The 12066-nt window shown below is 42.1% G+C and overlaps 1 protein-coding gene across 2 annotated transcripts in view; it reads right to left on the reverse strand.

The window, feature by feature from the left end:
• NTN3 (netrin 3) overlaps positions 1-12066 on the reverse strand; it is a 108935-nt gene that overhangs the window by 76674 nt on the left and 20195 nt on the right. The window contains exon 1 of one of the 2 annotated variants that reach the window (XM_087912413.1): positions 7684-7769. The exons of the other annotated variant lie outside the window; for it this stretch is intronic. The gene's annotated coding sequence lies outside the window, so the exon portion shown is untranslated. Of the gene's footprint in view, positions 1-7683; positions 7770-12066 lie in introns of those variants that run through there. 2 annotated transcript variants of the gene reach the window in all.

A 12066-nucleotide genomic window follows, 5' to 3' on the forward strand; every position in this document is an offset into this window, starting at 1 on the left:
GAAAACAGAGTCGGTTCCGCAGGGCTGGTGGGAGGAAGAGAGGGAGATGCTCAGGAGGTAGGAGGAGGCTGGAATCAGGGAAGGTGGACTAGAGAAGTTCAGGCTAAAGACTTGAAAATGTCTGGAAAGGGGGCCTGGTGGAGAAATAGATCGCCTGCTAATGCATGGCTAGGAGCAAAAAATCGTGGACTGAAGTTCAGGAGAAAGAAAGAAAGAAAGAAAGAAAGAAAGAAAGAAAGAAAGAAAGAAAGAAAGGAAGGAAGGAAGGAAGGAAGGAAGGAAGGAAGGAAGGAAGGAAGGAAGGAAGGAAGGAAGGAAGAAAGGAAGGAAGGAAGGAAGAGGAGAGAAAACAAAAGAGGAAAAGGAAAGGAGAGAGAGAGAGAAAAGAAAAGAAAAGAGGGAAAGGAAAGAGAGAGGGGATAGAGAGAGAGAACAAAAGAGGAAAGGAAAGGAAAGGAAGAGAGGAAAGGAAAGGAAAGGAAAGGAAAGAGAGAGAAAGAACAAAAGAGGGAAAGAAAAGAGAAAGAGGGGGAGAGAGAGAGAGAGAGAAAACAAAAGAGGGAAAGGAAAGAAGGAAGGAAGGAAGGAAGGAAAAAAGAAACAGAGAGAGAGAGAGAGAGCAACACCACCAGATTCAGCCTCAAGGAATCCTTTTCTACATTTGCTCTAGGGACAGTGGTGCCCTCTGCTCTCCCTTCTACCCAGGGACCAAGATCTTCTTCCTTTATATCTCCCCTCCTGTCCTTTTCTCTGTCTCTCTCTCTCTTTTTTTTTTGATGGGGGGGGGCAGGACTCTTTCCATTCCTCCCCAGCTCTCCAGTTTTCGGTTCTCCCCAACCTTCAGGTGTGTGTGTGTGTGTGTGTGTGTGTGTGTGTGTGTGTGTGTTGGGGAGAGATGGCTAGTGTATTCCCGCCACATGCCGGGTGAAAATGCAAAGGTTTAATTAGCTCCTAATGTGCTCAGTGGGAAAGCCGGTCAGCTTGTAAATCTTGCCTCCAACATCAAAGGCCAAGGCGGAAGGTGTGAACCCAGCAGGACTGAGCCAACCCCACCGGGCCACCATTGTCTCCAAGGACCGAGGCTTGTTCCCACCCATTGCAAAGCCGGGGCAAGAGTTTAAGCTCTGAAAGGGATGTTAATCAAGCAATTTCCCGCCTGGCTGCTTCTCCTCCTGGGTTTCTTGGAAGTTCTGGTCCCCGGAGCTTAGCTTACACATGCAAGAGGAGAATAACGGGGAGGCCAGGAAGCTGGAAGAAGCGGAGTTGGCTGGCAAGCATCCTGACTGCCCCCCACTCCTTCCTAATCTTGGGCCCCCCGGCATTAATTCTAGGCTTGGGCCCAGGAAAGAAAACCAGTTTAAGGGAGAACTTTTTAATCTTTTTTTTTTTTTTTTTTAAATGCATTATCAGGTTTGTCTACGGAGTTAAGGAGTTAAGGAAGGACCGTTTGCATGTGTCCGTTTTAAACTGGTTTTTTTTTTTTTTCATCTACAAATTTCAGGAAGGACGATTTATAAATTGAATCTCTAATTGGTTTTAATCTATGAATTTCAGGAAGAAAGGCTTACATTTACATTTTTCAACTTTTTTTTTATTATCCATGAATTGTTTAAATTTAATGTATCCGTTTTTCACTTTTTTATCTATGAATTTTCAGGAAGGACTATTTAAATTTCATCTCTATTTACTTTTTTAATCTATGGATTTAAGAAAGAATGATTTACATTTAATGTTCACATCTGTAACCTTTTTACCTATAAATTTAAGAAATAACTTTCTTCCCTTCTCTTTCCTCCCCTTCTTCATCCCTTCCTCCTTTCCTTTCCTTCTTCCTTCCCTCTCTCCTTTCTTCCTCTTCCCCTTCTTTTCTTCCTTCCTTCCTTCCTTCCCTCCCTCCCTCCCTCTCCCTCTCTCCCTTCCCTCTTTCCTCCCCCCTCCTTTTCTTGAAGCTTGGCTCGAGATTCAAGATTTAATTAGGGCTATCACCAGAATCCTGACACCTCCTTTCTTTCTTTCTTTCTTTCTTTCTTTCTTTCTTTCTTTCTTTCTTTCTTTCTTTCTTTCTTTCTTTCTTTCTTTCTTTTCTTTCATTCCTCTTTCCCTCCTTCCTTCCTTCCTCCTTCTCTCCCTCTCTTCTTCCCCTCCCCCTCTTTCTTTCCTTCTTTCCTCCCTTCCCTTCCCTTCCTTCCTTTTTCTTTTCTTTTCTTTTCTTTTCTTTTCTTTTCTTTTCTTTTCTTTTTCTTTTCTTCCTCCCTCCTTCTCTCCCTCCCTCCTTCCTCTTCCCCTTCCTTCCTTCCTTCCTCCCTCCCTCACTCCCTCCCTCCCTCCCTCCCCCCCACACAAATACACACAAGTCTCCCACAGACATAACATAGTTTGTCCAATTACTCAAGCAAAACCTTGTGTCACTGGTGCAGAATATTCGTATTGAAATACGTGGATCAAACCTGTAGGCAAAGCAGACCTGAGCAGCCAATCCCTCCCAACTGGAATCCCAACGTACCGTCAAAGAACGGGAGAACCCAAGGAGGACCGAGAAAAGAGGCAGCTGCCCTCCTTCCCAACCTTTGCCGTGCCGACAGGTTCTCCCCCACCCCATCACCCCCACCCCCCAAATTAAAGAAGGGCACCCTTAGCTGCAGGACTTCCCAGGGCTGGATGGCTCTGCGGGGGCTCTGAAGTGATTCCAAGTTTTCCGAGAAGGAAAGAGGCGGAATTAGATACACTCGCTTTCATATTAAAGGAGCTCAGGGACCCTTGGAAGGATAGGAAGAGAGCCAAAAAGCCAAACCATGGCCTGCTTGCAAGCCTATCCTGCCAACAAAAAAAAAAAAAAAGAAAGAAAGAAGGATGCTTGAAATATTAATTTCAAAATACACATTTCCCCTGGAAGCCAAGAAAGGGTGAGGGAGTTCTTTCCATTGAGCTGTCAGAAGCCGAGAGACACACAATCTCTTCTTTTTTCCAGCAGGCACAGCAGATGCTTGGCAAAGATCGAAGGCATTCAGCTTTGCCCCTGACATCTTGAAATGGGCCAAAAAGGTGCAGGAAGCCCGATCATCTCCCCTAACGGGCCCAAAATCAGAATAATAAAGAGTTGGAAGGGACCTTGGAGGTCTTCTAGACCAACCCCCTGCTCGAGCAGGAGAGATCCCTATATATCAGGGTCTCCAAACTTGGCAACTTTTAAGATTTATGGGCTTCAATTCCCAGAATTCCTCAGCTAGTCGTGCTGGCTGGGCAATTCTGGGCGTTGAAGTCCACAAAGTCTTAAAGTTCAGAGGTGGTGAATTCAGGTGGTTCTGCAGAACCGGGAGCGGAAATTTTGATTAGTTTGGCGAATTGGCAAATGCCACCTCTGACTGGCTCCGCCCCCCCATCTATTCTCCGCCTCCTGAGTCCCAGTTAATCGTCTGGGTCTTCTTTGATTGCCCTGCACAGGAGAACAGAGCTGGAAAGCAGGTTAGTGGGGTGGGGAGGGAATGGGGATTTTGCAGTATATCCTTCCCCTGCCATGCCCACCAAGCCACGCCACACTCACAGAACTGGTAGTAAAAATTTTTTTTGAATTCCACCACTGTTAAAAGTTGCCAAGTTTGGAGACTCCTGCTATATACCGTTTCAGACAAAGGGGTGTTCAATCTCTTCTTAAAAACCTCCAAGGTCGAAGCACCCACAAACTTCTGAAGACCAGCTGTCCCAGTAATTAATGGGTCTCACTATCAGGACATTTCCCCACCACCACCACATTGAAGACTGTTGCAAACATCCCCATGGCCACTTGATCAAAATTCAGGTGCTTGGCAACTGGCCCGTATTTATGACGGTTTGTGGTGTCCCCCAGGATCATGAGAATCCCCCTTGGTGACCTTCTGACAAACAAAGTCCACAGAGGAAGCCAGATTCAATTCACAACCACATTCCTAACAGCTGCAGCGATTCACTTGGCAAGAACGGTCGTAAAACGGGGCAAAACTCACTTAACAATCGCCTTGGCTTAGCCGCGGAAAATTCTGGTCCCAGTTCTGGCTGTGAATTGAGGGTCACCTGTATTTGCAACCTTCTCCCCCCTCCTTCTATTTCCATGTAAATATATTTGGGGACATGATGTATGGACAACTCCGGGTTTAACGTGTCCTTAGCCAGGCAAGGGACACAGTGGCTCGATGGCTAAGACGCTGAGCTTGTCAATCAGGAAGGTCGGCAGTTTGACGGTTCGAATCCCTAGCGCCACGTAACAGAGTGAGCTCCCGTTCCTTGTCCCAGCTTCTGCCAACCTAGCAGTTCGAAAGCATGTAAAAAAATGCAAGTAGAAAAATAGGGACCCCTTTGGTGGGAAGGGAACAGCGTTCCTCCGTGCGCCTTCGGTGTTCAGTCTTGCCAGCTACATGACCACGGAGACGTCTTCGGACAGCGCTGGTTCTTCTTTGGCTTTGTAACGGAGATGAGCACCGCACCCTAGAGCCAGAAACGACTAGCATGTATATGCGAGGGGAACCTTTTCCTTAACCAGGCGAAATACCTACATTTCGGCAGATGAAAGTGCTATCTGCACTTCCTTTGACATCCTCAGTGCAGATTGGTTAATTAATGTTTGCTGAACGGTATCACTTTAATAACTGCTTTCAAAAGTGCCAAGAGCTGGTTGCCGCTTGATGATTAAAGTGGAGTAATTGGATTATTGGGGGGGAAGAGATTTTGGCGGCTGATCCAACCTCAACAGAAAAGAACTTCTCCACAAGTTTCCGGCTCTGGGCTTTGCAGATACTCGACAATATCCTGACCTCTCTTGCTTCTTTTAAAAGACAGCAAAGTCTTGGCATTCTTCCTCCTGCTTCTAATCTTTGCTAGGATTGGGAAATCACCTCTGCTCTCACTGTCCAGTGTGTGCTGGGAACTGTCCAGCAAAAGAGCACACAGCACCTGTGCTGAACTGTAACTTCCAGAAAACACTTGTCTTACATGTCTCAGGTGGGACTAGAACTCACCCTCTCCTGGTGACTGGCACAAAGTCACCCATATGGCTTTCAGATGTAACATGGAACTAGAACTCATCATCTCCCGACAACTGGCACAAAGTCACCCATATGGCTTTCAGGCCTAACACAGAACTAGAACTCACCACCTCCTGACGACTGGCACAAAATCACCCATGTGGCTTTCAGATGTAACACGGAACTAGAACTCACCATTTCCTGGTGACTGGCACAAAATCACCCATATGGCTTTCAGATGTAACACAGAACTAGAACTCATCATCTCCTGGTGACTGGCACAAAGTCACTCAGCTGGCTTTCAGGCCTAAAGCAGAACTAGAACTCACCACCTCCTGGTTTTCAGGCCAGCCCCTCAACCTCGACACCAAACTGGCTGAAAATAGGGTTTTCAGAACGTTTTGCCCTGAAGCAGACAAGTTCATCCACATCCCATTAACCTGTCTCCATTTTACATCAACATTTGGAAGCAACTGATGACGTAGCTTCTACTACGGCTTTCGAGCGGCTACCGCAGTTCCCCTTTTGCCATTTGATCCTCACAACAAGCCTGCAAGATGCTAAGTCAGGTTAAGGGGTTGTGATGAACCCAAGTTGACCCCCTCTCCCCAGAACTTTGAATAGCTGAGTGGAAATATGAACTTCAAGAGTCCCCCAAATTCAGTACCAACTTTCTTGTGACATTAGAATATGGCTTGGACAACCCATTTCTCAAAATTGCAACGTTTCGTGGAGAGGTACTGAAGACCACTTCAAAATAAGAATACCTAGCTGCAAGAAATTCTTAAGGAACGGGTAGAATTGAAACCAGAGCTATTTCTGTTAGGGATATTTAAAAAGAAATGTGGAAAAAATATATAATATATTGTATTACACACCTTAACTGCTGCTAGAATAGCTTATGCTCAATGCTAGAAGCACAACTGTATACCCTCGGATGAACTGAATATTCAAAAAAATAATAGCATGTGCCGAAATGGACAAATTGACTTTAATGGTACCAGAGAAAGAGGAGTCTGAATACTATAGAACTTGGGGGAAATGGTATAATTGGATCGAATCAAGGCAGATGGAAAAAGAAGGGAAGCAACTTTTAGATTAAATATTTGCACAAAATTGTATAAATATTTAAGTATGCACAAAAGATAGAAATGAATGGAATGGATGTCACAAAACTGTTAATGTCGTGATATTTAAGTTGTGTTTTATTTTTAAAATACACAAAAGACTAATAAAGTTTAATTTTTTAAAAAAAATATCTAGCTGGATTATATATTTCATACGATAATGTTAAATCTAGTACTCAAAACCTGAGTACGAGATTTAACATGATTGCACAAAATATATAAGTCAGGAAAAGACCAGGTTTTTTGGGGGTGTGTGTGGGTGGGATATCTTTGTAAGCATTTACGCTTTCTTTCTCCTGACGGTGGAGGAATCCCCCAAAGAGGATTGATTCCATAACTTCACTCTCTCCTTCGGTTGAGTCATGCTAAGTCAATATTTTCTCTCGTAACAAAGCAGTAGCTTCCCCAGCTTCCCCGCCCCCCCTCGATTTTTCCTTGACGGAATCCCTCTGTGGAAGGGATGTTGAATCAGCAGCAGACGGTGCAGCCTAGAGCTCAAATAATTCCAGCTGCTTCGGTTCCCACTTCTGTTGATATTAGCCTGGCCTTGACCACTGGCCTATGGACAGAGGCCAAAAGACCAGCGCTGCCAGTCCTTACCCCAGAGTGGATCTTTCGGTGAATGAGCTTTGAAAAAAGTGTGTGTGTGTGTGTGAGCACAGGTGCATGTGTCTTACAGACTAACAGAAACACAGGGGTCTGGAAGAAAACCTTTGGTTGTCGCCTTCCCTTTCTTCTCCTTCTCTCCCTCCTCGTTCCCTCTTGCTCTTTCTTTCTCCTCATTCTCTTGCCTCCTCCTCTTCCTGCTCTTCTTCTTCTTTTCTCCCTCTTTCCTTTTCTTTCTCTTCATTCTCTCCTTCTACTCCTTTCCCTTCTTTTCCTCTTTCCCTCTTTCTCTTTCTCCCCATTCTCTCTCCTCCTCCTCTTCCTCTCCTTTTCTGCCTCCTCTCTCCTTCTTTCTTCTCATTCTCTCCTCCTCTTCTTTTTCCTCTCCTCCTTTTCTTCCTCCTCTCTCCCTCTTTCTTTATCCTCTTTTCCTCTCCTCCTCCTTTTCCTCATGCCTCCCTCTTTCTCATTCTCTCTCCTTTTCCTTTTTCTCCTCTTCCTCCTTGTTTCCCTCCTAGCTTTTTCTTCCATCTCCTCTTTAATTTAATTTTAATTTCTCTTTTAATTTCCTTTCCCTACTTCTCAATTCCATCTTCAAGCAATTTCTCAACTGTAAGTTTCCACTTTTATAATCAGAACATAGTCTATTATTAGATCCTTTCCAGAAGGAATGAAATATGTATGTATGTATGTGTGTGTGTGTGTGTGTGTGTGTGTGTGTGTGTGTGTATCATTCCTTCTAGAAAGGATCTAATAATAGACTATATTCTGATTATAAAAGTGGAAACTTACATATATATATATGTAGGTCTAGGTGTGTTTGGGTCTTTTCCTGTGTAAGATTAACCTTACATGGAAAAAGACCCGAGCACACCTAGAGCTACATATCTGTACCCATGAAAGTCTACGAATATATATATATATATTTTTTTTCTTAAGTTTTCACGGGTACTTACATGTATGGTATTCAGCTTTGTTCAGGTATTTTCCCATGTCAACAGACAGAAAAATAGCAGCCATCCTAAGAAACCCCAAAGATAAAATTGACCTAGAAAACAAAGGCATATATGAAGTCCTCTGCGCATCATGCCCTGCCACATACATTGGACAGACCAATAGAAGAATAAGTACCCGCCTGGATGAACACAAAAATGCAGTAAAAAAGCTGGAACCCACTTCCTCACTAGTCCAACACATGAAAGCAACAGGTCATAGCATCGATTTCAATGGCACCAAAACCCTAGCCACTACAGAAAACCCCAGCCACAGAATTATCAGAGAAGCCATAGAGATTGAAAAAAGACCTGAAAGCATGAATAGATGATTCCACTAGACTGTCAATTATTTGGAAGCCTGCACTCACAAACAAAAGAAAATCTCCACACCCCAACCCAGGCAAACACCGGGGCACAAACAGATCCCCCGATACCTCCAGCTCAAACACACCCCAACCAGGCACCCAGATGAAACCTAGCTTCCAAATAAATGATAGCCGTCCATTTACTCGGAGCCAAGCCACACTAAAAGCCTCCAATACAGGAACACAATGTTGCCAGCCAATCAAGACAAAAAAAGCTACAAAACAGACAGAAGATATTAGAAACCCAATCAAGCAGAACACAGCAAACTCCAAGACCAATAAACACAGACCAAGACTCCCAACAAATCAGGATGAAGAAAAAAAAACCATTCTGGCACAGCAGTAGGCTAGCCCCAAATTTAAAACTGAAACGGCTGTGAAAGTCTGTCACAGATGAACACAATACAGAAGCCTGATGATGGCAGATGAGATTCTGCTGAAAGTTGCTACAACTTTAAAAGCACAACTATAATGACATGGGAAAATACCCGAACAAAGCTGAATACCATAGATAGATAGATAGATAGATAGATAGATAGATAGATAGATAGATAGATAGATAGATAGATAGATAGATAGACGGATGGATGGATAGATAGATAGATAGATAGATAGATAGATAGATAGATAGATAGATAGATAGATAGATAGATAGATAGATAGATATGTGATGGATTAGTGGGTTAAGCTCACAACTTTCTATGATTTCTCTACTTTAAAGTGCTCTTCCCTAGATTTTAAAAATCTTTTTGGTGGCCTCAAACACAAATATATCAAGCTAGGAACTATATGGATGACTTTCTAACATTCATGATTAATTATTTTTTTTAGATGATGTATACCCAATCTTTCTCAAGATCATTTTGCTTAAAAGAGGTTTAAAAGATACTTAGCCATACCATCTATTATTGGAAGACAGCTGTGTAAGTCTCTGGTAGCAAAACATCAGGAATAAGGACTAAGGTATTTTCTTGAAAGACTCAAGTTTTGGGTGCGGGTGTAGCAAATTTCGTCAAAAACCCAATAACATCCCTGTGTTTTATAAACCTCAACATGGTGATATAAGAATCCAGAGTTCAGCCATGGAGAATACGAGGCGAGCTCAAACACCGTAACTATCTTGCTTTTTGAAGTTATTTGAAGATTAAAAATGAGGTTGGCATGAAATTCACTTGCAGCTCCTCCAGAAGCCGAATACAATAAAACAAGATTTATCGTGCCAGGAAGGCTAACATATCAACACAAAGGCACAACGATGTTCCTGGTGCAAAATTAAATTAAAGCACGGAATTCTAAGATAGTGTTTCTCAAGGCAACGTGTGGCCTTCATTTCCCAGAATTCCCACGCTGGCTGGGGAATCCTGGGTGTTGAGATCCACACATCTTAAAATTGAGAAAGCCTGTTATAAATGATACAACATTATGACGGTCTGGTTTCTCTTACAATGTGATCCTGATAGAGCATCCCAAATCAACAGAATTGAGCTTAATTTATTGATTACAATCTATAAGCGGTCCATCTTGTTTCAGGAGTGATTCACCCATCCACCCCCATCTGCCTCATATATCTATTTCTTAAACCAACTTATCTAACCTTGCTAATGATCTGGGAGGCCTTCATAATCTTCATACATAGGAAGAAGAATTGAACTTTCCCTATAAGCATGCAGAATTTGATAATTATGGTCAAATCAAATCAAATTTATTTAAATACAGCCAAGTTAAAAAAAAACAAAAGTAAAAACTCAAAAACCAGAGTAACCGAATGCACCAAATATGATTTAATTGAATAATTAGGAAATGTTACTGGCTGGGAGCAAATAAGAATTCTTACCATGATTATAATAATCTTTCTTATTTTTGCAACAATGCCAACTGGACGCATTTAGAACTTTTACATTAGAGAAATGTTCTTTAAAAACAAGAACAGAGTAAAACCATTTTTTTTTGCCGTATTATTTTTGCAGCAAATCTTTCAAACCCCTTTTGATGAGCTATGTTACTAGACCTCATGGAAAAGACATTTCCTCTGTCGGTCTTGTTATTGATCCTATGTCTTGAAATATAAATAGGCATACCTAATTTTCTTTGTATTTAGGTTAGCCCAACCCAAGGCTGAGTACACCCACTTTTCCGCAATGAATTGACCACATCAGACAAGAGGTGGGTTTGGAATTCGGGCACTATGCCCAGAGTCGAGTTTTCATATTATTTTAATGGTTAAAAAGAGAAGTCCAGAACAAGAGAGTTTCAGTAAAACAGCCTCCATCTGTAGGGAAATTGGCTTTTTTCTCTCTCCTTAGATCCTTTTTTTTTAAAAAAAAATAATAATTATACTTTCTACACTTTTTAAATCATTACTTTGCTCATGAAGCTGATGGCCTAAATGCTATCTATTGATTTCATTGCATTATTTAGCAGGAATTCTTAAAGACTATTTTCAAGAGGCAATTGGACTTTCTTGGGGGTTTTTTTGAAGATGTTTCGCTTCTCCTCCAAGAAGCTTCTTCAGCGGACAGCTGGTCATTTGCATTCTTACAGAGAGCCGTTGAGGCCACTTGGAGGTTTGTCTGTGTTCTCAGGGTCACCTGAATAGTGCAAATGTGTTGTGGAGTTGTGTTTTCTGCAGGATGTTTTCTGCCCTGTGTCCCTGTGTTGTGGAGCAGGAATTCCAAGTAGGCTCCACACCCATTTGCACTACTCAGGTGACCCCGAGGACACAGATAAAGCTCCAAGTGGCCTCAACAACCCTCTAAAAGGATGCAAATGACCAGATGTCTGCAAGGAGTATGAATCCTTCCATTCCCCACCATCCAGTCAAGAGCTGAAGAAGCTTCTTGGATGAGAAGTGAAACATCTTCAAAGAAAAAAATCAGAAAGTCCAGTTGCCTCTTGAAAAAAGCAACCTTTGGGACAACCATGACCTGGATGACTGAGAATCTCCACAGACATTCATAAGGACTGCTTTCTTTCTTTCTTTTTGCCTGATTTATTTGCTTTTCCCCTAGCCTGGATTTTGTTGGTGCAAAGCTAGCATAGTTTTCAGAGATGCAAAAGGCTGATGTTTTTAATTGATCAGAAGTGTTATCAAGAGAAACAGTGGCTTAGAGATCACAATATTGATCCAGATAGTCTTCGACTTAATATTCAGTTCATTTAGTGACCATTACAACAGCACTGAAAAAAGGGACATATGACCATTTTTCACACTTACAATCACGGCGGCACGTGATCAAAATTCAGGTGCTTGGCAACCAACTCATATTTATGACGGTTGCAGGGTCCCCCAGGGTCACGTGATCCCCTTTTACAACCTTCTGACAAGCAAAGTCAATGAGGAAGCTGGATTTATTTAACATGTTACTAACACAACAACTGCAGTGATTCACTTAACAATTGTGGCAAGAAAGGTTGCACAATGGGGCAAAATTCACCCCCTTGTGACTGTATGACTGTAACTTTGTCACTTGCATCCTTATGATTTTTATTGACTGTTTCCAAGTATGATTTGATTGCTTATTGTACCCTATGACTATCATTGTGATGTATCTGATGATTCTTGACTCCTGACGAATGTATCTTTTCTTTTTATGTACACTGAGCATTTGCACCAAGACAAATTCCTTGTGTGTCCAATCACAGTTGGCCAATAAAGAATGCTCTTCTCTTCCGTTCCGTTCCATTCTATTCCTTATTCTATTCTATTGACTGTTTCCTAGTATGAATTGATTGCTTATTGTACCCTATGACTATCATTAAGTGTTGTACCTGATGACTCTTGACTCTTGATGAATGTATTTTTTCTTTTATGTACACCGGGAGCATTTGCATCAAGACAAATTCCTTGTGTATCTAATCACACTTGGCCAATACAGAATACCATTCCTTTTCTATTTCTATTTCTATTTCTATTTCTATTTCTATTTCTATTTCTATTTCTATTTCTATTTCTATTTCTATTCCATTCCTATTCCTATTC

Source organism: Pseudonaja textilis, chromosome 14 (assembly GCF_049901715.1).
Source record: "Pseudonaja textilis isolate UNSWEBS1 chromosome 14, rPseTex1.2, whole genome shotgun sequence".
Lineage (NCBI taxonomy): Eukaryota > Metazoa > Chordata > Lepidosauria > Squamata > Elapidae > Pseudonaja > Pseudonaja textilis.